Source organism: Euprymna scolopes, chromosome 46 (assembly GCF_053919585.1).
Source record: "Euprymna scolopes isolate OS-2025 chromosome 46, ASM5391958v1, whole genome shotgun sequence".
In the NCBI taxonomy this organism is placed as follows: domain Eukaryota; kingdom Metazoa; phylum Mollusca; class Cephalopoda; order Sepiida; family Sepiolidae; genus Euprymna; species Euprymna scolopes.
In genome coordinates, this window is record NC_136527.1 from 69,503,532 (window position 1) to 69,529,465 (window position 25,934).

At 29.6% G+C, this 25,934-nt stretch overlaps 1 long non-coding RNA gene across 1 annotated transcript; it reads left to right on the forward strand.

Moving 5' to 3' along the window:
* Positions 1 to 14,729: 14,729 nt before the first annotated feature.
* Positions 14,730 to 25,736, forward strand: LOC145270558 (uncharacterized). Its single transcript, XR_013865441.1, has 2 exons — positions 14,730 to 14,804; positions 23,984 to 25,736. It is a non-coding gene; the product is annotated as an uncharacterized LOC145270558 (long non-coding RNA).
* Positions 25,737 to 25,934: the final 198 nt, after the last annotated feature.

Here is a 25,934-nt window from a genome sequence, read left to right on the forward strand (position 1 = left end):
TTTTGTTCAGACAACCAGTTATCTAAAATATAACAAATTAACCCAAAAAGTGCCATAACACGTGCACGTCGAAATGTGATTGTGATGAAATCATTTATTTAGGCCGCCTTTTAAAGTTTATATGAAAAACACCTCATCGAAATGACGTATATGTCTAGTCGATAGATAATGGCAATAAAAAGTAACTCCTGTATAAAATCTACAGCCTCTAAACAAATATATTGTATACGGAAATCTATATAAAGGATTTTAACAAAAATATTGTATACGGAAATCTATATAAAGGATTTTAACAAAAATATTGTATACGGAAATCTATATAAAGGATTTTAACAAAAATATTGTATACGGAAATCTATATAAAGGATTTTAACAAAAATATTGTATACGGAAATCTATATAAAGGATTTTAACAAAATTTACGGAAATCTATATAAAAGGCCTTACACAAATAGGTGCTTCTGCCCTTTAGTGCCCATTTTTCCGAATCGCGCTCGGCAATGCCCGGCGAAAAACGTAAAACGCCGGATTATAACGAGCGAGTCAAGAGAGACGCCAATTAGCAGACGTTAAAAACTGGTAGAGAAAAACGAAAGAAAGGAAAGAGTTTGAACTGGAAAAGTAAAGAAAGGGCAGAATTTCATTGTGTGTCTTCAATCCAAAAAAAGAGGGGAATGAACTAATTCAGGGTAGAAATAATTTGAAAATCAACAGAAAAACTCATCGATTTTTGTCAGGAAAACTGAGGAGATGCAAAACATGTCGGCGAAAATGCATCATGACGAAACGAAACGTAAACGACGGTTTCGGCTGGACGTGCACTAATGGCCATTGCAGACAATTGAAGTCCTTGCGCCATGGCACCTTTTTCGAAAGTTCCCATCTCTTGCTACCTACAATTATATGATTCATATATTTGTTGGCGTTCGAAATGGCAACACACAAACACTTACGGCGAGAGTGCGATATCTGATCGGCACACTCTCACTTCAAAATGTACTTCCAAAATAAATATTTTTTTTTAAATAATATTTTTTATTTTAAATAAAAATGTATACAAAATGCCTGCTCGAGTTCATGCAACCATCTTTTTTTACGTAATGAAATCAATTGAATTTTATGAGTTAAATTTTTTTCGATTTTTAAACTTGAAAAATCTATTAAAATTTTTCTAATGGTTCAATTTTTACGATATTTTCGGGGTCAGTATGAAATGTTATGCTCTTTACAATAAACTGAATGTCATATTCTAGAAACCGTTTTTATTTTTAATTCCCCCCCCATTTTGAAATGTCTATTAAAATGAAAATAATTAATTTTCTTGTCTCAAATTTATATATCACAAATGTAAGATAAAAGATCAATAAAATAAGTTGATTTAAAACAAAAAAGAATAGTTATTTGGAAATTCTCTTGTAGAGTCCAAAGTTTAAAAACTTTATTTTTAAAAACCACGTTGATTTTTTTTTCTAAGTGAAACCTTATACACTTATATTGTCCAGAAAATTTCGTAGAATTACGACACTTTTTTTCTGTTTCATTCAATGTTTTTTTTTCAGATATTAAAAACAATTCACTCCATGAAAAAGAAATAAAATATATTAAATCAAAAACTTATGTATTATCTTGTATTGTGAGAAGAAAAAAGTCAAATTCTCCTAGTGTTTTTGTAAGGCAAAAAGTGATAAGTAAAATGGGATCATTTTTCAAATACGGCTACACATATTTCTTCACGCACAAGGCTTGACGGCTCACCCGTATCTGTTGTTTTTACGTTTTTAAAGTCCTTTTATCCATCCGTATTTCAAAGCGGGAAGAAACACGGGCTAGCTAACACCGGTTAATGCTTACGTAATTGCGGTCTTTTCAAATAGTTGTTTTAAAAAATTATTTTATTTAAAAAAAAATACATGGAATATAAAATATAAATATGGACAAATTCTCATAAATGAAGAATGGAAGCATCCGTTGATTAGTATTTTATATAGGTAAGTGATTTCTTTGAATTTATATATATTTATTATATTTAGATTAAGTTAAAATTCGTTGAATTTCGTGAAATCTTTTAAAAGAAAACCCATGAAAAGAAATATTGTATATTTTTCGATAAAACCTTTTATTATTTTAAAGTTTGGTCTTTGCTCCTTTTATTGAAAAAATATTCATATTGTTATAAGCTTCGAAAGATAGCGAGTTTAATTAATCACTCCTTTTTTAATGGCGTCTTCTGCCACTCCTATCGAACAACTCCAGGTCATCGGAGGATACGACCATGCTGAAAAGATGGGTTTTCTTGTCACAGCCTCAGACCGTAAATCAGAAACCCTTCTTCCGTTAATGAAAAAATACATAGTTCCAGGACCACGATAGCTTCCGATTGCAGGAAAGGATCGTACGGTTAAGCACATCCTTCATTTCGTGGACGCAAACTAGGGCTACCACAAATCATGTGGAGAGGATGTGGAAGGAGGCAAAACAATGAAATAAAAGAATGTGGGATCAAACATATAGTAGAAAGTTACCACCTCCTCCTCCTCCTTCTTCTTCATTCTCTAACAACATTTCTCAACCTTACTTTGCCGTCGTCAGCTGCTTTACTTCAATCGGTTGAAAATACTATCCTTAAAGAAATAGACTATTCTCAGAAAACAACGGCACATTGCTTCAAAATGTATACGCATACCCCGCAATAACTTACAACCGCTATATATATATATATATATATATATATATATATATATATATATATATATATATATATATATACTAGCAAAAGTACTAGTCGTTGACTGGGTTAAAAAAACAGCCTACAGAAAATGGACTCTGATTTATGAAAGTATGATAGGTTATGAACAGGAAGGGTTGTAAAGAGATAGCTTCGAATTTGGGAGTATCAAAACCAAAGCAAAATATGATGAAAGTAAAAATAAAATAGATAAACCCCATAATTTATTATAACATACCTGTTCACACTGAAACACGTATCACAATATTATGTTGATCTATATTAAAAACCTTGTTAAACTTTGTGACATATTTCCATTCTATGGAGGTCAGGTGCGAACGAGCACCCCATAATTTATTATACCATATTTCTCCAAACTGAAACATAATTATCAAAGTATACTTACGTAGATAGATATGAAACGTTTTTATTAAAGTGTGTGCCTATTTCCATTCTATGGAGACCAGGCGCGAACGCAGACCCTACAATTTTATTATACCATCCCTATTTAAGGTAAAACATACTTATCAAAGTATTCTTATGTATATCTATATCAAAAACACTTGTAAACGTTTTATTTTTAACTTTTTTATTTCCATACTTTGTGGACCATGCGCGAACGCAGACCCCACAATTTTAATAAACCACCATTCTGCCAGATCAAACATACCCATTCCTGTGTCTCGATACATCTTCTATCATTTTATGTAATCAGTTTTTTTTAAATAGTCAACCATATAGGAGGCTATTCGTGACCACACACACACATTCGGCTTTATATTATATATATATAAGATTAAAATTAGAAATTATTTACTGCAAAATAAAATGCACAATCAAAAATTGTTTCACATAAAATGCAATCGTCGGCTGCCGAAATTTAAAAAAAAAGTTATTACTCTTCTCTCTCAATAAAAGAAAAACAATTGTCTAAAAAGATAATAAAACAGTAAAATGTTTGTAATTTAGGTTTCTGTTTCTGTTTTCCTTTCTGTATTTTTTTTTTTATCTTTCATTTTTTTTTATATGCATACGTTCGCTCCTTGAAGTGCGTTGGTTAGTTTTTATTTATTTGCTTGTTAAATTCCGGCGTTTTCCGTTTTTTGCCGGGGGCGACTAACGGAAAAACGGGTGTTAAAGTACACAAGTACCAGTAATATTGTATACAAATATCTATATGAAGGATCTAAACAAAAATCTGCAGAAATTATCATCACGTCAGTCTACAATTCACTTTTTGAAATCGTTGTAATCTGGTACGTGCATAAATGGTGGAATAAAGATAGTTTTAAAATTTAATTCTTTTGTTTCCGACTACTTTTTGATTGTATTTTAAAGATTACCCCCCAAAAAAAAATTTGTACACGTGGGAAAAAATGTTATAATGAAAAATGTTTTCATGACTGACAATATGAACTAAATCTTAAAGTTAAATAAATTAACTGTAAAAATCCTTTGAATGATAAATATTAGTTGTCTGTCTCTATTTCAAACATAATTAGTAGAGTGATTAGATATTGAATTAAATTTTTTAAAAAACACCATGTTTGTACAAAAGAGTTTAATTAGCCCCCCCCCCCCAAGTTAGATTATGCACTTCGCAGGATCACAACAAACGGATTTTTAACATATTACATCAACACAAATAATTATCCAAACGCACACGACAGCATCAAAACCTATTTCTTTCCGTGTCTACCTCAACGGCATAATCCGCAAGTCATCCCAACCAAAAAATCTGAATCTAATTCAAAGCATAACATCACAACCGACGTGTCTCCAGCATACACATGGACACAAATAATTGACCTACGTACTGTAAGAGTACAATCCTCACTCGAATACATTCACGACTTTATCAGCTTCAATTTGATATGACAAGTGAATATAATCCCCAGTCAGATGACTCCCTGCTGTAGATTATAAAAACAAACACGAATCAGAAACGAAAACGATACATTAACCCAGGGAACTACTCATGTCTACAATTACGTCCGCAGGAATAGTATAAATACAGCCGGTTTTTTGACAAGCAGGTCAGATCAGGCTAGCCCATCGAGCAGTGAAGTTACTCCCGTCAGCAGCAGCAGTAGTCAGTCAGTGTCGATTCACGTATTGCTACCAGCGATAGTAGCCAGCCCCGGCCGACTCACTAGCAGTTTAAGCCAGCAGCAGCAGCTGTCACTAACCTTTCACCAGCGACATCGGTAGCAGCAATCTAGACTACCCCTCATTGGCCATCAACTCCCCGAGTCTGCCAACCGATGCCGTCTTTTTTTTTCAAGCAGCCTACTAACGTTCCTGTCACTGCCGCCGCCGTCACTGGCACATCTTGACAATATCAACAGTTTTTCCTTTGATCGCTTTGACTTTTAATAAATAAACTTATTCGTTTGTCCTTCTTGCTTCCATGCGTCCATTTTTCTAATATAACAATTCGCACTTTATTGTTGCTGATACGTATGCAAATGCAGTCATTGATGCGGAAACATAAGAAAAACTAGGAGTAATAGAAAGGATTAACGAAATAAGAAAAATACACATAAAAGGCTTAATAGAAAAATACTGTTTTGGTGGCGGAGACAAATTACCAGTCATTCATTATATTATGGTGAATCTGGACGTAAAACCAGTTGTCAATCCTGTTGCGGACCAGGGTATAAATATCCTAGCTCGCTACAAAAGAAAATAATGAAACGAATGGAATGAAGGAAACAAAAACTCAATTGCTGAATAAAATAAACATGTCATTTTTTTCCTGTTGAAAAATGAATGTTTTAGGTGTAACACGTGTTCATGTCTGCGCGTGGAAAGAAGAGTGAGTAATGTGGTGGAAATGGGAATGACAGTCCAGCGTGTAGACAAAGAAAAGGATAGAGGGTTGACATCAGTAAAGCTGCGCGCAATGGTGGTATTGTCCAGGTGGAAATGTCTTCAAGCCGAGAGCGTGGACGCTAACTTGTCTGTTGATGGGCCAAAGCCACAGGGAAGAAAAGGAAAGTGAATCCAGGTCATGTTGTCTTCTGCGTATGTGCGGAATTCCTTTAAAGAGGAAGTGACGTTGTCCATGTGTGCATACATGAGCGCGTGTGTGTGTATGCGCATGAATGTGAGTGTACGTACGTGAACGTGAATATATGAACGCGCGTGTATGTGCGCGCGTATGTTTGTGCGCGCGTATGTGTAAGACCAGAAAAGTGGTTTGAAATGTGAAAGCGTGTTTTTGTGTGGGACTAGAAAAGGCTCGCGTAATCCTCCAAAGAATACACTATTTGGTTTGATACTAAAATGTTAAAGGATTTTTTTTTTAAATGAAAAACATCGCATTAATAAAACACATTCAGGAACCAGCAGATTGGGTAAAATCTCTCGTAATAGTGGAGAAACAGAATGGCAAGGTAAGACTGTTTAGACACTAGTGATCTAATCAAAACTTTAAAAAATAGAGCATTTTAAGTAACGTACTGCCGACGAAATTTTTGCAGCAAATGAAAAATCAAAGTATTTCATACTTTTTAATGAAGATAGATCAAAACTTGTAACATTAAATTCGCCATTTGATCGTTATTCATTTAATCGCTTACTCTTTGTGATAAAAAGTACATCGGAAGTTTTTCAAGTACAATTAGCGAAAATAACAGAAGGTATGAACGTGTTAGAAGAACGCGTGGCGAAACGAGACAATTGAAATTGAATGAGAGAAGACAGAACAACAAATTTGACTCGGTTCAAATACTGTAGAAGAACAAAGAATTCACAGGATTATATAATAAGACGGTCGGAAACCTTAGAAAAAAACATATAAAAATTCTCGAAAAAATATTCAGACAACTACGCAAAGCTGGTTTGAAATTTAAAAAAAAAATGTAAAAATGCGAATTTGCAACAAAGCAACTGATATACTTAGGTCACGTGATCACTTATCAAGGAATAAAGCCAGAATAAATGGCCATTACAAATATTCTTCTCCCGGAGAATGGAAAACACATTCAATGATTTTGGGGGAATGGCGAACTACTTGTGTAAATTCATACCAAATTACTCAGAATTAATTACACCGTTAAGATAACTCCTACACAACGAAACAATCTGATGGTTCAATAAACCTTAGATGCAGTTGAGAAATTAAAACAAATAATAACAAGTTCACCAATTCTAAAATTTTATGATCAAAGTAATGAAATATAAATCACCATTGATGCGAGTAAAAAAAAAAAAACGTTTTTGCTGCGGTTTTCAAAACAAAAAATGGAGACACGTGGTTAACATTATCATACGTATCACGTTCGACAAATCCTGCAGAATAGAATTATTGTCCTATTTAATTGGAAAACCTGAGTATAGTGTTTGCCTGTAAATATTTCACCAGTCCGTTTATGGGAGACATTTTCTCACTAAAAGTGATTTTAAACTTTTGAGGCAGAGTTTTAAAAAATATATAACGAAAAGCCCTCGATCAATGCAGAGACTTTTATTAGCACTAACCGGAACTATAAATTTGAGGTGATATATACCTTGGGTCGTGAATTAGTAATTGCAGACACATTGTCACGTGCATATCTGAAGGATTGTCACGTGCATATTTAAAGGATACCACTCAAAAAATAACAGATAAAGAGATGGATAAATATATTTATATAATTTTGAAACAGAATCCAATGAGTGATTAAAAACTCGACATATACAGAGAAGAAACTAGAAAAGATCCAACGCTACATACGTTGATGAAATATGGAAAATCGGCCTTTAATAGCGCCATCGTGATTCGATGCCAAGTCGTGATGCGATATCGGTTGTGAAGTGTCTAATATTAAAGGGCACACGAATAATGTCCCTAGGCACTTTAAGAACAGAGGCCATGCAAAATATCCATACTGGACATCTAGAGATAGAAAAGTGCATTACAATGGCGAAGGAAGTTATATATTTTACCAATATAAACAATCAAATAAAAATATGATAAGCACATGCACCAATATAAACAATCAAATAAAAAATATGATAAGCACATGCACCAATATAAACAATCAAATAAAAAATATGATAAGCACATGCACCAATATAAACAATCAAATAAAAAATATGATAATCACATGCACCAATATAAACAATCAAATAAAAATATGATAAGTACATGCACCAATATAAACAATCAAATAAAAATATGATAAGCACATGCACCAATATAAACAATCAAATAAAAAATATGATAATCACATGCACCAATATAAACAATCAAATAAAAATATGATAAGCACATGCACCAATATAAACAATCAAATAAAAAATATGATAAGCACATGCACCAATATAAACAATCAAATAAAAATATGATAAGCACATGCACCAATATAAACAATCAAATAAAAAATATGCTAAGCACATGCACCAATATAAACAATCAAATAAAAAATATGATAAGCACATGCACCAATATAAACAATCAAATAAAAAATATGATAATCACATGCACCAATATAAACAATCAAATAAAAAATATGATAATCACATGCACCAATATAAACAATCAAATAAAAAATATGATAATCACATGCACCAATATAAACAATCAAATAAAAAATATGATAATCACATGCACCAATATAAACAATCAAATAAAAATATGATAAGTACATGCACCAATATAAACAATCAAATAAAAATATGATAAGCACATGCACCAATATAAACAATCAAATAAAAAATATGATAAGCACATGCACCAATATAAACAATCAAATAAAAATATGATCAGCACATGCACCAATATAAACAATCAAATAAAAAATATGATAATCACATGCACCAATATAAACAATCAAATAAAAAATATGATAAGCACATGCACCAATATAAACAATCAAATAAAATATGATAAGCACATGCACCAATATAAATAATCAAATAAAAATATGATAAGCACATGCACCAATATAAACAATCAAATAAAAAATATGATAAGCACATGCACCAATATAAACAATCAAATAAAAAATATGATAAGCACATGCACCAATATAAATAATCAAATAAAAAATATTATAAGCACATGCACCAATATAAATAATCAAATAAAAAATATGATAAGCACATGCACCAATATAAATAATCAAATAAAATATGATAAGCACATGCACCAATATAAATAATCAAATAAAAAATATGATAAGCACATGCACCAATATAAATAATCAAATAAAAAATATGATAAGCACATGCACCAATATAAACAATCAAATAAAATATGATAAGCACATGCACCAATATAAATAATCAAATAAAAAATATGATAAGCACATGCACCAATATAAACAATCAAATAAAAAATATGATAAGCACATGCACCAATATAAATAATCAAATAAAAAATATGATAAGCACATGCACCAATATAAACAATAAAAAAAAAATATGATAAGCACATGCACCAATATAAACAATGAATAAAAATATGATGATCACATGCACCAATATAAACAATCAAATAAAAAATATGATGATCACATGCACCAATATAAACAATCAAATAAAAAATATGATAAGCACATGCACCAATATAAATAATCAAATAAAAAATATGATACGCACATGCACCAATATAAACAATAAAAAAAAAATATGATAAGCACATGCACCAATATAAACAATCAAATAAAAAATATGATAAGTACATGCACCAATATAAACAATCAAATAAAAAATATGATAAGCATATGCATCAATATAAACAATCAAATAAAAAATATGATAAACACATGCACCAATATAAACAATCAAATAAAAATATGATAAGCACATGCACCAATATAAACAATCAAATAAAAAATATGATAAACACATGCACCAATATAAACAATCAAATAAAAATATGATAAGCACATGCACCAATATAAACAATCAAATAAAAAATATGATGATCACATACACCAATATAAACAATCAAATAAAAATATGATAAGCACATGTACATATTTTTAAAGCATAGAAACCAGCAACCATCAGAATCGTTCATACACCCCGAAATACCTGTAACGACATTGATGAAATTTGCGACTGATATGTTTTCTATATATCAATGTACATGTTGTAATCATAGACTATACAACGAGATATTTCGATATCCATAAACTAAAACAACTGTATGTCACACCTAGTGATTAACAAGATAAAAAATAAAACACTTTTGCCAAGTTTGGTATTCAATAAATAGTGATTAGCGACAATGGACCGGAGTACCAATCATTGTAATTTGAAAAATTTGCTAAGAAATGGAAATTCAAGCTTATTACAATTTCCCACAAGCAGATGGACTGGAAGAAAGAAACATCTAAACAATTAAGAGGGTACGAAAACGTCTGTCGAAATCCATTTGAACAATATCAGCATAAATATCCATTCTATTAAAAGATATGTCTCCGTCATCCGCCAAACAGTTAATGAAAAGAAATCCATTTGAACAATATCAGCATAAATATCCATTCTATTAAAAGATACGTCTCCGTCACCCGCCAAACAGTTAATGAAAAGAAATCCATTTGAACAATATCAGCATAAATATCCATTCTATTAAAAGATACGTCTCCGTCACTCGCCAAACAGTTAATGAAAAGAAATCCATTTGAACAATATCAGCATAAATATCCATTCTATTAAAAGATACGTCTCCGTCACCCGCCAAACAGTTAATGAAAAGAAATCCATTTGAACAATATCAGCATAAATATCCATTCTATTAAAAGATACGTCTCCGTCATCCGCCAAACAGTTAATGAAAAGAAATCCATTTGAACAATATCAGCATAAATATCCATTCTATTAAAAGATACGTCTCCGTCATCCGCCAAACAGTTAATGAAAAGAAATCCATTTGAACAATATCAGCATAAATATCCATTCTATTAAAAGATATGTCTCCGTCACCCGCCAAACAGTTAATGAAAAGAAATCCATTTGAACAATATCAGCATAAATATCCATTCTATTAAAAGATATGTCTCCGTCACCCGCCAAACAGTTAATGAAAAGAAATCCATTTGAACAATATCAGCATAAATATCGATTCTATTAAAAGATATGTCTCCGTCACCCGCCAAACAGTTAATGAAAAGAAATCCATTTGAACAATATCAGCATAAATATCCATTCTATTAAAAGATATGTCTCCGTCACCCGCCAAACAGTTAATGAAAAGAAATCCATTTGAACAATATCAGCATAAATATCCATTCTATTAAAAGATACGTCTCCGTCACCCGCCAAACAGTTAATGAAAAGAAATCCATTTGAACAATATCAGCATAAATATCCATTCTATTAAAAGATATGTCTCCGTCACCCGCCAAACAGTTAATGAAAAGAAATCCATTTGAACAATATCAGCATAAATATCCATTCTATTAAAAGATATGTCTCCGTCACCCGCCAAACAGTTAATGAAAAGAAATCCATTTGAACAATATCAGCATAAATATCGATTCTATTAAAAGATACGTCTCCGTCACCCGCCAAACAGTTAATGAAAAGAAATCTTAGGACAAATTTTCCGAACATTTTGTACAACAAAATAATGAAAAGGCGTAACACTATTAGTATCAGAATTTGGGGGGAATGTTTAACACGCCTAACACGAAACTGCAAATAAAATATTAACAAAAAAAAAAACTCGTAATTTCTCTTTTAAAAGTGGGTTGTTTACTTTCTTTATGGAATATACTTTCAAAATAAACTATTAAAGTTGTTAAAAAAATAATAGTAATATTTTTTTTATTTTTTTAAAAACAATATTTACAAAGTGCCGGCGCGCCTTGATGCAACCATTTTTTTACGTAGTGAAATCAATTGAATTTTACGAGTTAAATATGTTTTTCAATTTTTAAACTTTAAAAATCTATTAAAAAAATTTTATTGGGTATATTTTTACGATATTTTCAGAGTCCATGTGAAATTTTATGCTCTTTCTAATCAACCAAATATATTTTAGATAAACGTTTTTTTTAATTCACCCCTCCATTTTGAAATGTTTATTAAAACTTTAATAATTAATGAACTCACCAAAGTTTTATATATCACAAATTGAAGATAAAATATGAATAAATAATATATTGTAAATTAAAACAAAAAAGAAGTGTTTTTTGGAAATTTACCTGTAACGTCCAAAGTGTAAAACTTTTTTAAAACCACGTTGATATTTTCTTTTAATTGGAAGCCTATTTTCTGCTGATATTGTTCAGTAAGTATTTGATTTCTATTTCACTAAATGTTTTATTAAATTAACTCGATAAAGAATTATTAAAATATAAGAAATCAAAAATTTATGTTTTTTTGTTTGTTTTTTTTTGGTAAAGAAAAAACCCTCGACTTTATTTCATTTTATAGGCAAAAACTTATAAGTAAAATATTAATATGTTTAAACTAGGGGAACACATTTCTTCATGCACAAGGCTAGACGGCTAACGCGAACGTGTGGTTTTTTACTGTCTTCTGTCCATCCGTAGTTCAAAACAAGGGCAAATCGGTACTTCCGTTTTTTTCGATAAGGAAGTAAAAATGCGTGAGTCATGACCCTTTTTTCAAATAATCGTTTAAAAAATTATTTTATTTAAAAAGTAAATGAAATTTAAAATATAAATATAGATAAATTCTGAACAATGAACAATGGAACTACACATTCAATAGTATTTTTATGGATTTTTTTTTGAATTTATATCGATATTTTATAATCGAAAAAAGTAAAATTTCGATGATTTTCTTAAAATCTTTTTTAAAGAAAACCGATTACAAAAACAAATGTTGCATGATTTGCTATTAAACCTGTCATATTTTTTTTAAATTTTGGTCTTTGCTCCTTTAATTGAAAAAAAAGGTTTGAATTACATTTTTCAAGTAGTTATAAGCTTGTAAAGATAGGAGGTCGAATTATTCAATTTTTGTCATGCATTAAGATCGTATTCTGACACTGCTAACGTAACACAGAAAAAATTAAATGACACTATTCGTATACGTTTCAACAAAAGAGAGAATCAGAAAGCAATGGTAATCAAAAAATTGGAATAAACTCATTCGTACAAAGGGATAAAAAAATGAAAAAAAAATTATTTTTATTTTTTATTAAAAAAACAGATGTTAGCTATACATGAGTTATTTCCCGTTAACCATGTTTACTCATACTATTCCTCGTATCGCTACCTCCCACCATGTAAGATGCAATAGATGTTGGTTGACTACAATATTTCAAGTTCAATAAATACTTTGTAATGTTCACACGTGTCCGTTGTTCATCATACCAACCACTCCCCCTACTAATCTAATATCTTTAATTAACGATAATAATAATTGAATTAAGCATTTTTTATATATATTTAAATGAAAAATAATAATTGCCAAAAAATTGTCCGTTGGTTTTTATGATAAAAGGTTGCAGAAAAAAAGTTAAATGTAATATTATATATATAGGGATGAACATGTAACCGTCAGTGTGAGACATTTTTCACACTTTTTTTCAAATAACTATTTTTTTAATTTTCAAGATTGAGATACCCGTTCAACTCCAAAATCATATTTTTTTTACTACTGACAATTTGAAAATATATAGGTGGAAAAAAAATCATATTGGTATAAAAAATAGAACGTACAACTATTTAATCATTAATAAAGAATTGTGTTAACTTTTGAATGAATAATTAACTGTAGGAAATAATCAATAAAGTAATTGCTAAAATTGACTTATTGATCAACATTTTACAAACGTTTAATTCCAAGTCAAAGTAAAAACATTGGTAAACTGTCACCAATAATTTTATAATATTATTGAATATAAAACTTATAGCAAGTTTAATATGAAAATATTTTTTCAAAAAATACAGACATTCTTGTGTGTATTCAGGTATTGTCATCAATAATTTTTTAATATTATTAAATATAAAACTTATACCAAATTAAATATTTTTTAAAAAAATACGGACCATTATTTATTAATATTAATACAGAATTACAACTGGTTAAGAAAACAATATATAATTATTGAAAAGAATTACAAACTAAAAAAATACAAATTTAAGTTAAAATTTATCATAATGTCTACAGGAAATTCAAAGTTGATAAGCACAAAGAAGCGGGTAGTTGAAGAGAGAATGAGGATGGACAAAAGAGACTGGTTTTATTTTCAAATCTGTACATCTGTACTTACCAACATGGAACGTTTGTATAATTTTTACCATTTTTAAATAAATTATTTGTCTATGTTCCTGTTTTTTCAATTTATTTTTTTAAAAGATTATATGAGCATTATCTTACGTTGATGATTATACGTTCATAAGTGCAATGGAAATATTAGAGTCTTACATATAAAGATCATGTTATAAATAAGACAATAAAAAGGTACATATAATTTTTGCAATTATATTTATTTGTGTATGAAAATATGAAATAAACAATGCTTAATTCAATGTTAATATTGATAGTTTGAGAAATTCATTTTTCTTTGAGTAATTTTTTTTATCGATTTTGTTAATACGGACTTTGGGGCTTTTTTTTTTTCGTAATGTTCCTGTAAAAAATATTTTTCTTTCTTTTATTGTTACAAATTACGATGCTTTATTTACATAAAAAAGTGAAATTAAACCCATTTACTACTGAAAACCATAACTTTAGTAAAGGTATTTTTTGTTTAAACAAAATAATACATTTCCACTAAGATTTTTTTAATAAAAAGCTCTCATTCATTATCGACTGATTGTTCAACAGACATCAGTTATGACGTTATTTCATGTGCCTGCCGTGCGTGCCCTGTGCCCTGCCCTTCTCATATTAAAATGGTTCGATTTTTTTTTAAATATCAAAACTAAGGTGTTTTTTATAATGTAAAAAAAAAGGATTATTACATTTTAAAAAAAAATAAAATTACGTTTTTTTTTTAAATAAAAACGAAACTTTAAATTACATTAAATAATAATAATTTTTTCCATTTTCTGCGAACTTGCTTTTCCGGTCACCATCTTAAAAGGCGATTTCCGGGCATCAAATTCATCTCGTTTTTCTTATAATCGTTTCTTTGTCAAAAGTAGATTGCAATACAAAAAAAGTAAGTATTAGTTGAATTTATTTGTTTTTTATAGTTCTTTTTTATTACTGGGGTGCGTCCAAACCATTATGTTTCTCTTTTGTTTTGATATAAAAATAAGTTAACATTCAATATTTGCATGTAAACGGAGAATAGTAAGATTATAGAATTCTTTCCAATCGTGTAATATTTTTGGTGATTTTAAAGCCCCCCCCCCCCCCGGAGTACTTTGAAAACGACTTTGATATTGAAAACATCGCAAATTCGTGGTTTAGTTATTAATGTAGGTATGACCGTAATAAGAGGATTTTCGACCCCCATAAATAATAACAGTAAAAACTTATAAAATAACATTGGTTCATTGTAATTTTTGCAGTATTCTCAAGAAGACAGCTTCTAAACAAATATTTTTTACTCTCCATAAAACTGGTGAATATTTTTCAAAAAATTCCTCCAAAAGACGAAAACTGAAAAATTGAATTGCATGTTATTTCTGCATATTTTGACGTAAACAATGAAAACAACACGATATTTAAAATTCTCTCAAAAACGAAATAATTAATAAATTTTGTTAATTCTTTTACAGATTTATTTACAAAAAAGAGATGAAAAGGGGATGAATTAAACTGAAGGAAAATAATATGCAAAAAAAAAATCCTCATATTTTGCCCCCCCCCCTCTAACGCAGTATTTGGGGGGGGATTAACATCTCAGTTTTTTTACATATTTAAATATACGGACTTATTTTTTAAAAAAAATGAAATATATATGAATTGAAAGAAAATATGCAAAAAGAACCCCCCCCCCCTTGACAGTTTTTCTCATTTCATTGTTTTAGGGATCATCCGCTTAAAATATTCTTTTCTGGATATCTTATCTATACATGTCTTTTTCATAATATTTCATGTCAAAGGTAAGGTTTTTACTGTTATATTTCACTTGAATAATAATTGAACAAAAACTTAAAGAAGGTATAATATATATTTGTGCTGACGTTTTTTCCTATATTTTTAATGTTTCATATATCTCTTCTCTGATAAATTTGCCGACATTGTGATGTTTATATGCGATTTAAACCCCGATCCTTCTTCTTTAATATAGAGTAACAATTACGATGAATTAATTTCATTTTCTTAGTTTTGACTTGTATTTCTTTTACTGATGCCGAAAATTAGTATCACACCTATTATTAAACACTAAAGACCCATACATACATAAAAAAGAAAAGAAAATGCTTCAGAGAAGGTAGGCGTTACATAAAACATCACACACAACAATAAATAAATTTTAGTGTTCATAAGAAAATATTTCAGTTTTTAATAAAGAATGCTGTAGAAAAAGAGGTAACGATACTGACAATGACAGCAAAAATGACCAGAATTGCATTGATGATCATCATGGTGAGTGGACGACATTGGTTTGGTAGGAGAAACTTTGAAATAATGCCAATGTTACCATGTTCCTTTTATTGTTGTTCTTCTAGCATGTACACGGCCATCTTGCTAAGGATTATAAGCACATGAATTGATGGCTTATTTTTTAGTTTACGTCTACATCTTTCAAAAATAGTTTTTGCTAAAATAATAAACAGACCGAAGTTAATCTCTAAAATCTCTTTACGTGTAAACAATAAAAACAATAAAAAATATTGAAAAAATGTTTTTTTGAATTTCAATTCCGATTAAATTTTATTAAAAGAATCTTTGGAAAGAAATTATTTCCACAATAATTCGTAAATTAAACTCATAATATCCCGAAATAAAGAAAATGTACCTTTTTGGCACTTATGGATATACCCTGCTGAAATTATTATTTAGAAAGCCAGTCTTAACATGGAGATAAGGTGTTTTGTAACTATTGTGCACTTTTACAATTAAATAAAAAAAATGTAAAACTTGAATTTAGATTTAAAATTCTATTTTAATAAATGGCGCGGTGACATAATTGCATAAGCACCACCTTTTTTTTAAATGAAAATCCATTAAAAAAATGCCGACAATAATATATAAATACAAATAGCGCTAATTCTCACCAAAGTATGGATCATGGGAAGTGCAATAATTACATTTAATTTATTTCTTTAATTAGAATATTTTTTAATGTACATAAGTAAAAATTCTTTATTTTTCTCTAAAAATGTTTTATATTTTACTTGGTTTAAAAATTATTGAGGACGTTTGCTTACCAATGTTTTTCCTTAGATTTTGAAATTAAACGTTTGTAAAATGTTTAAATAGTCAATTTTAGCAATTAGAATACTCGATTTATTTTAAATTGATTTATTGATGATTAAATATGATTCAAATTTGAAATAGAATGATTATTTAATAATTAAATTATAAAGTTTTACTTTTTCGCCGTTCTGTCGACCCACACTTTTTAAAATCAATTGTCAGTAGAATTTATAGCATTTTTAAATAATTTTTTAACATGACACGGGACACGATCTCATTTTTTTATTTTTTTATTTTTAAGATTATATATTAAAATAAAATTGTTGATGTTCATTTGTAAAAAAAAAAAAAAGAATATTATAGTACTAAATGTTTAATTTTGCCGGAAACTATCACCATTAAAATAACAACAAATGCATTTTTTTGCGATATTTTATATTTTTGCTGTAAATATTAAATAAACAATGCTGGATCAAGAATAATATCATTAATTTAAGACATTATATTTTTCGGGTTATATTCATTTCATTAAGGTGTTTTTGTAATGTTATTGAAATGTGTATATTTTTTTTATTTTTATTGTAAACATTTATGCTTTAATTTTATAAAAGGAAAAATAAATTCATTCGATTTTTTTATTTTAAGATAAACAGTTAAGGCATTTTTGTTTACATAAAATAATACATTTTCATTAAATTTATAATAAAAAATGATGGGTTCATTATATTCTGTGATAATTAATAAATACTGTAAATTTCATTAAAATCAGTTGAATTTCAAAATTTTCGTGTATTTGGAACTTAAGGGAAAGGTTTATACATTGTAGAGTATTTACCATTCATTTTGCACGTACATAATTATAGGATTCTTTCTTATGAGGTATTTTTTTGTTTTTAAATTTATTTTCTTTGTAAGTCTTTTGAAAACGATTTTGATATTTAAAACGATGCAGCACATATCTCTGGCAAATATTATTTTACTTAAAAACCATTTTTCTATTTTCCTTTCCTGTGCATTCGCAAAGAAAAGCCAAAATATCAATTTAACACAAATATTATTTAATTTATCTTTTACCGTTATATAATTTGGCTTTCAAACCTGTTTATTTTTTTAGATAAAAACTCATTTCAGTTTTTAGGAAGTGAATTCAGTTTGATGTTATATGTTACTGTAAAGAAAAACCTTATGTCGATGTGTAGAAAAAACAGGTTAGCTGAAAATGAGTGATAACTCTAATCATCCTCTTTCATTGAAATCTAATTTTCTGTTTATAAAACGTAATTTCCAACTCATGTACAAAGAAATAAATTTGTTTTGAAATTAAAACTCATAAACATTTTATTAATTGAATGATTTTTTAAGAGTTTGAGTGCAATCTCTAAATTATGAGTTGATGTAAAATAAGGGTTTTGACCCAGATTTTCTCATTCCCCGTCAACATCTTTTTATTATGGTTTATTTAAAATTAAAATCAAGACGTGTTTGTCTACATCATCAAGAAATGTAATTGTATTTTACACCATGTAAAGAAAATACCAATCCCACAAACCATTCTCTCCTAAATAATAATTTCTAATAGAAACAACATTTGTTGATCTTAGAATCACTCCTTCTTATGCATGTGATATCAAAACAAACTTAGACAACTCACAGGTTTTTCAACGTGATCTACTCCTTACTACACTAAAACCTGCCTTGCTAAGTGTCTCTTCCCTGATAATTGAAGCCTAACAAATAATCATGTCCTGCTTTTTTCTCTCAATCCCAACTTGGTGGAACATTGTGACAGTTTTTTAAGCAAACGCATATGCCAGTGTGCGACATCTTCTCAGTGACAAACCATGAAACATGCCTGACAATTGTTACACGTGGTCAGCGAAATCCCTTTCCATTTCAGGACTAAAAACCAATTACCGTAAGGAAACAGGTGTTTAAGCAGTCCCTGCTGGTTGAATGCCTTGTTTGTCCATGTACTGCTTGAGTATCATTCGATCAATGTTAAAGTCCTTTGCAGCACTCCTCACACTCTGCCCTCCAGTAACAGCGGCAGCCGCCCGTTCCATAACGTATGTCCACGATTTGTCTTTTGCACGTAGTTGCGCATGTCTGGTGGGCTTTTTTTTTTGTGAGAAACACACAAAAAAATAAAAATGAAGTTAACTCAATAAATCCTATAATTCTCATTTTAATTATCAAATATAATAATAATAATAATGATGATTTTTAAATAATAATAATAATAATAGTAGTAATAATAATAATAATAATAATAATAATAATTTTCATTATTAGAATAACATGTGCCTGTACAGCATGCAAATTCCTAGCCAAGTAAAGAAATACTTAGTTAAGATAAATCATGTTCTTCAAACTCTTCAAAAATTGCCTTGCTAAGTGTTTCTTCTCTGATAATTGAAAAATGTCTTCAACGATGTCAGTATTCAATATTTCTGGCAAAAGAACTGACCTACTGAATAATCGTTTCATCATTCTCCTTTCCATATTTACATTGTAAACAAATGATTCTCCTTTCAATCTTTCTTAACAAATTAAGGACTAGCTTACAACTTTATAAATGATAAACTCCTTGCTAATATGTTCTCGATGGTAATATGTCTAAAGAACATGATAGCAATGTGTGTGTGCCTCAAGGGTTGATCCGTTGACCTTTATTGTTTCTGATATTCATAAAATACATCTCCAATAAAATTGTGTCCGAACGCAATTAACAATTAAAAGAAACAAAGGCAGAAACTTTAGCAAAGGACGTTCAGATTTTAGTAAAATTTGACCATAAATGTATGGCAGTAGTTAATGCTACCAGGGCTTCTTTCCTTTAGCAATTACAAGAAACTTTCTCAACAAACGATTGTCCTGGAAAATAACACCCTGCCTTAAGCCTCCTCATTCAAAATCATTGGCTTTAGAGTTGTAGGCAACATAAAATCGAACAAATATATTTAGAATATTGCAAAGACTGCTGGAAAATAGTTGGGATCATTCTACGATGCTAAAATTACATTTGAGAGTATCGTATATTTCTACAAAGCTCTCATTCACCTTCACGTAGAGTATTGTTTCCACATCATTCACATTTGCATAGAGTATTGTTTCCACATCATTCACATTTGCATAGCATATTGTTTCAACATTTGTGTCTTGACTCCAATTTTTTGAGGAAATCCTTGACACAATAAAAATCTGACAAACAATAAGGCAGCTGGGGATGATGTTTTTTTAATCTGAAATCTTCAGAAGTATTAGTCACAACCCTCCACTAAAGTTCCACCCTTGTGTGGGAAACTTAAAAGCTATGACAAGCTTTCCTTTTACAAGAAAGGTGATAAACGCTGTTGCTGTAATTATCACCGTGTCAACCTTATTGATATTAGTGAAAAAGCCCTTTCTACTATTCTGTTAGACCGGTTTCATAGACAAAGAGGCGCACATATAAGGTCAAACCAAGGCATATTTCAAAAGAGCTTAAAATATACTGACCAAATTTTTACTCTCCCAAAAAACAGAATCGCTGGAACAAAAAGTAAAAAAACTATCGTCCGGCTCATTTTCATTGTTGCACTTGACTCTGTAGACTGTGGAACCATTTGGAAGGTCATACATGTTGATAACATGCCTTCAAACTGCTCAATCTAATCAAAGCCTAATATCTCTCCACATGCACTAAAGTTTGTATGTATGGTCAGGAGTCATGCTTTTTTGACATACATTCTGACGATCGACAAAGATGCATTCTCTTACCTACGCTCTTCACTTATACACAATCGACTGGATGACATTAAACACTCTGGCTAACTTTCATGGTGCAACAGCTGGCCCAATTAACCTGGAGTGAATGCCACAATACTTACCCATGATGTGTATGTTAGTGTATCTAATACTAGTCTTACCCTCCTTAACAAGGTCCAAAAGCACAGTCCTACATTCGACCAAGCTCTAATGTCTGCCCCATCGCTGCAATGTTCATCTCTGTGCCTATTTTATAAGTATGTTAAATGAATGTGCTCTGATGAACTCATAGCACCCTTGCCTATTTAGCATATGTACTCCTTAACAACCGACAAGCAGTAAAATATCACTGCTTCAATGTTGAGACGTTGAACAGCTTTCTACTCTAATAGTTCTTTTTTGTCCTCGTACTGATAGACTTTGTAATTTAGGATCTGTACTTCTAAATACTGGGAATAACTTTCAACACATGAATATAGTTAGTTATTTTTATTATTCGAAATAAAATAAAGTCTAACTTTATTACAGAATATATTTTCACATGAAAACTCATTTTAATAAGAAAATTTAGTTATTAAATTTAAAATATTGTCACATGTTTTTTTGTGAGAATTTATATAAAAAACAATTATACCAAAATATTCATTTTTTACAAAGTGACTATGTATTTATAACATATTTAAACATTTTCTGTTCAGTTTGAGATATTGCCATTTTTTTCTGACGTTATTTTATTTTACTTACATTTTAATACTTTCAGGAAACATGGTTTTGTGATTAAGAATATTTCTGTTACACATTTAAACTTTATTTTGAATATTTTTATTTAGAAAAACTTTAATTCTATTTTGATTTAAATAAAATTCATATTTAAAAATTAACTTTATTTGATACAATGAAATATAGTAAATTAAGAAATATTTGATAAAATGTTAAAAGGATGAATGCATTTGCTTTTTATTTACTGTAATGTAAACTAGTGTGGGGTAATTTTGGTGATTTTAATATGTTTTCCAATTTTATGTGATTTCAATTATTTACATATACATTTATACATTTTGTTGCAAATGTAACGAGATTATTATAATAGTTTTTGAAGATCATCAGTAAAGTACTTGTGATTTTAAAATATTATAAAGTATTTATTTTGTTTATAAGCTAAAGCAAATATGTCAATTATATTAAAAACATTACATTTGGATTTCATTAAGGGTTTTGGGAAATTTTGGGTCAATACTATACTACTTGCGACCTGTTGAGTCAGTATATTTTACAGATTGCTATGGAATCATGAGTATACAAAATAACTGTATAAAAGTGCAAGTGAGTATACAGAATTAATGTATGAACGTGCAAAAATTAATTTACATGCATGCAAGAACAAACGTGGAGGTCAGTGAAAACAATAGACAGTTTTGCATGTGCTCACAAAAAATTTAATGAATGCACACATGAAAACAAAGATGGCAACCAGTGAAAACAATACAGAATACATTGGACAATAAAGGTCTTAACATCATTGCCTTTAGATTAAATCAAATATCCTTTATATAAAAACGAATGAAAAAATACAAAGAGGGAGTGTGCATTATACAGGTCCAGCCTAGTTTTTTTGTGTGTTAACAGCCATAAAAGTACCAGGAAATAATAATTAATATTTAATGATGAAACATTTTCAAAGCAAATCTTAAAACTAATAAAAAGTCCCCATAAAACCCGTTTTGAAGTGGTTCTACGTAGTTTTTAAATATTTTAAATGGATGACTTTATCCTTCTGTTAAGTGTAGAGACATTATGTTGAACGGAGAGTAGTACGATCCTGAGTGTAATTACCAGTAACAAAGATGGCGGCATAGAAGTAATTTAGTTCAGATCCTGAGTGTAATTGCCAGTAACAAAGATGGCGGTGTAGAAGCAGTGTGGGTCAGATAAGATCCTGAGTGTAATTGCCAATAACAAAGATGGTGGTCATCTGATTGATATAAGTTATCAAATTTACCAAATTTTCATTACTAATGATTACTATATTGTCCAATTTCTACTGTACACTCTTTAACCCTTATCCTTGAGTGGCCTCTTGGCCTTGATAATGTGGTGATGCCTATGTAAAAAAAAAAAAGGTAAATCTCTTCTTGTATATTATCTTTAAAGATCGTTGAAGCAAAATCTAGATTTTGATGATTTCAGTAAGTAAACTACATTGGATTAGTCGTAAAAAAACTAAAATTTTATTTATTTGTAAATTGATCAAGTATTTTTAGATCAGAAAAATATTTGCTTTGCTTTTGTTTTTTGTCTGAAAATCCAACTTGCAATAAATAATACACATTAAAATAATCGTAAATAAATAATTGTGGGCACGAAAAATGTAGTTTTTTAAAAATCAAGTTCTAGTTTTAATCAAACACAACTTGGGTTCAGAAAATATTTTTTTTTAAATATGTAGGTGCACCTGAACAATTGACACGACATTTAAATTGTTTTCCTTTTCATCTCTTATCAACTATTTCTTCTGATTATTAAAGACTAAGCTACCACATTATAAAAAAAATTGAAAAAAACTCAATATTTCAATATTTGGATGTGGGTCCAGTTTTACATACTAGCAAGTAAGATAAAAATGTTCAAAATAAAACTGATTTTAAGATTATATTGTTGTTTATTTTCTTGAGGAAACATTTTTTAAGTCAAAAATAAAACTCAGGAAACCTCCATAGAATCATATTTATATTCATATCTAAATCAGTTTTTTTTTACTCAACAGGATTAAATTACATTTAATTGTAAGGAAAACCCATTAAATAAATCAAAATAAAACATATTGTTGATCTTGTGTATGTTTTGAATAGCAACAGAAGTTTTAACATCTGACGTAAGACAGGGTGGCCATGAAATCAGTAAGCTGACAATTTTTTTGAAAGTGGAAGTCAGAACCAGATGGACAGTTTAAACGGCCACGCAATCATTCTGATCTGAGTTTTATGATTATATAGATTATTAATAGAAAATGTATTCATTTATTTAATTAATAGACAAATATCGGAAAAATATTCTCATCCAATTTTTAAATTAAACGATATTGGATTCAGGGACTTTTAATAAAATTGATTATGATAATTCCAATGTTTGCTTTTAACATACTATAGTGAACATTATTTCTAATTTATCTTTTATGAATAATTGTGTCTGTACCTTAACCTCATAAAATAATTCTATTTGCAAAAACATATAAAATTAATATATTTTCTTGAAATGTATCTTTTGTTTTTAATTTTGCAGAATATCAAGTAAACAACACAAGAAAACAAATGACAATGGATTAAAGTTAAAAACTGGAAATGAGAGAAATGTGAACATTTTCTGATAATATATTGCAAAAAACATTTCATGTTTACTAGTAAAGTATTCCTTCTATTCATAATCTTATTCTATCACAACCTAGATTGAATACTTTTTAATTTCATATGATTAATGTAGTTATGGGTGAAAATGACTCACATAATTATAAGTTCATATGATTAGTCTTTACACGTGTGCATATGACTAATACAGTTATGTACCATTTAATGAATACAAAATAGGAGGAATGCAAACTATCTGAAAAAATACTACTTATTGTTTCGAATTAAATTTTAGCTGTATTATGGGTTACATAAACTGAAATATAACTCTCATACTAAGCTGAAGTGAAATTATACTCTTGTAGTATATGCGGTTATTCTTTTACATGCAAATCACATATGTTCCAGCATATACAAACGCCCACTGAAGTAAAATATAGAGAAGCAACGTATGCTGCAACATGCAAACACATACTGGAGAGAATCCATATTCTTGTGAAGTATGTGGCTCTTCTTTTGCAAATAAATCATACATGGATACACATATGCGGACACATACTGGAGAGAAGCCATATTTTTGTGTAGTATGTGGCTCTTGTTTTACACGGAAGGACACTATGTTACGACATATGCGAACACATACTGGAGAGAAACCATATTCTTGTGAAGTATGTGGCTCTTCCTTTGAAAATAAATCAAACATGGTAATACATATGCGGACACATACTGGAGAGAAGCCATATTCCTGTGTAGTATGTGGCTCTTGTTTTGCACAGAAAAACACTTTGTTGCAACATATGCGAACACATACTGGAGAGAAACCATATTCTTGTGAAGTATGTGGCTCTTCTTTTACAAATAAATCAGACATAGTAAGGCATATGCGAAGACATACTGGAGAGAAGCCATATTCCTGTGAAGTATGTGGCTCTTCTTTTACAATAAAAGCACAAATGGTGACACATATGCGATCACATACTGGAGAGAAACCACATTCTTGTAAAATATGTGGCTCTTCTTTTACACAGAAGGCACATATGTTTCGACATATGCAAACACATACTGGAGAGAAACCATATTCTTGTAAAGTATGTGGCTCTTCTTTTCCAAATAAATCAGGCATGAGTAAACATATGCGAATACATATTGGAGAGAAACCATATTCTTGTGAAGTATGTGGCTCTTGTTTTACAAGTAAACAAGATATGATACAACATATGAGAACACATACTGGAGAGAAACCATATTCTTGTGAAATATGTGGACTCTCATTTACACAAAAATCTAGTTTGTTGCCGCATGTGCGAACACATACTGGAGAGCGACCACATTCTTGTGAGATATGTGGCTCTTCCTTTACTAGAAAGCAACATATGGTACAGCATTTCCGAATTCATACTGGAGAAAAACCTTACTCTTGTGAAGTTTGTGGTACTTCTTTTGCAGTTAAACACAATATGTTGCAACATATGAAAAAGCACACTGGAAAATGATAGGGATGTTTATATTTAAGAGAAAAAGATTTGAGTTGATAGGGATGTTTATATTTAGGAGAAATAGATTTTAGTTGACATACAAGGCCAATAAAAATTTGACGATATTAATCAAAACTTTAATTATTTTAAGTGGACTATCCACTTATCTTGTGCTTCCTTTTTTTAAAATTAAATATGTTTTTAACTCTTTTTCAAGATGTCTTTTAACATGTTTTATTTTACTTGTAAATATTAACTCTTTAATATTTATAATATATTTTAAGTTTACAATTTTGATTACTTTGGTAAACTTATTGTAATTTTATGTATATATATATATATATATATATATGTATATATATAATGTAGTCATCCACATACAGTACTGATTCGCTGTTTCACAGCTCATCAATG